This window comes from Myotis davidii, unplaced genomic scaffold (genome assembly GCF_000327345.1).
Source record: "Myotis davidii unplaced genomic scaffold, ASM32734v1 scaffold333, whole genome shotgun sequence".
NCBI lineage: Eukaryota > Metazoa > Chordata > Mammalia > Chiroptera > Vespertilionidae > Myotis > Myotis davidii.
The window spans coordinates 646,937-647,785 of record NW_006285266.1 but is presented as its reverse complement, the minus strand read 5'-3'; positions in this window follow the sequence as shown (position 1 = coordinate 647,785).

Sequence of the window (849 nt, the reverse complement as noted above, 5' to 3'; positions counted from 1 at the left end):
GTGGAGAAGGGCGGGAGGCAGCTGATCGATGTTTCTCTCTCATCGATGTTTCTAACTCTCTATCTCTCTCCCTTTCCTCTCTGTAAAATATCAATAGAATATATTTTAAAAAAATAATAAAAAAAATAAAAAGTCAGCGGAAAGGTGAGCACCCTTTCAATCTCTCTTTCAATAAAATATATTTAAAAAAAAATAAAAAGTCAGCAGAAAGGTGAGCACCCTTTCAATCTCTCTTCCATGTCCCAGACACTATGTTGGCAAAGACGAATGAGCAGCCCATTCTCCCAGGCGATGAAGAGGCTGGGAAATCGACCTCCCTCCCGGATATCCGGTCTTGACTAAGGTCTGATCTGAAATTCCTCTCTTCCTCAGATCTTAACCAGGCACCCTGACCATGCCAGGCCTGGAGGCCAACACGGATGACACAAGGCCTGAGCCCAGGCCAGCCCGGCCAGCCCAAGGTGAGAACCACCTCTGGGCCCTGGCGGGTGGCAGGCGTGCCAGCCTGGAGTCCTCACATTCCTCCCCCAGCCCCTCCCCAGCTGCTGGGGTCAGAGAACAGGTGGAAATACTTGCAAAGATTTCTGTCCTAAAGTCAGAGCAACAGCTGAGCACCAGCCAGAGATGTCTTTAGAAGAAACAGACATGTGGCTTTGGTTTCTTTTTTTTAAAGTGTGTGTGTGTGTGTATATACACACACACACATACATATATTTAAATACATTTTTATTGATTTCAGAGAGGAAGGGAGAGTGATAGAAACATCTATGATGAGAATCATTGATTGGCTGCCTCCTGCACACCCCACACTGGGGATGGAGCCTACAACCTGGGCGTGTTCCCTTCACC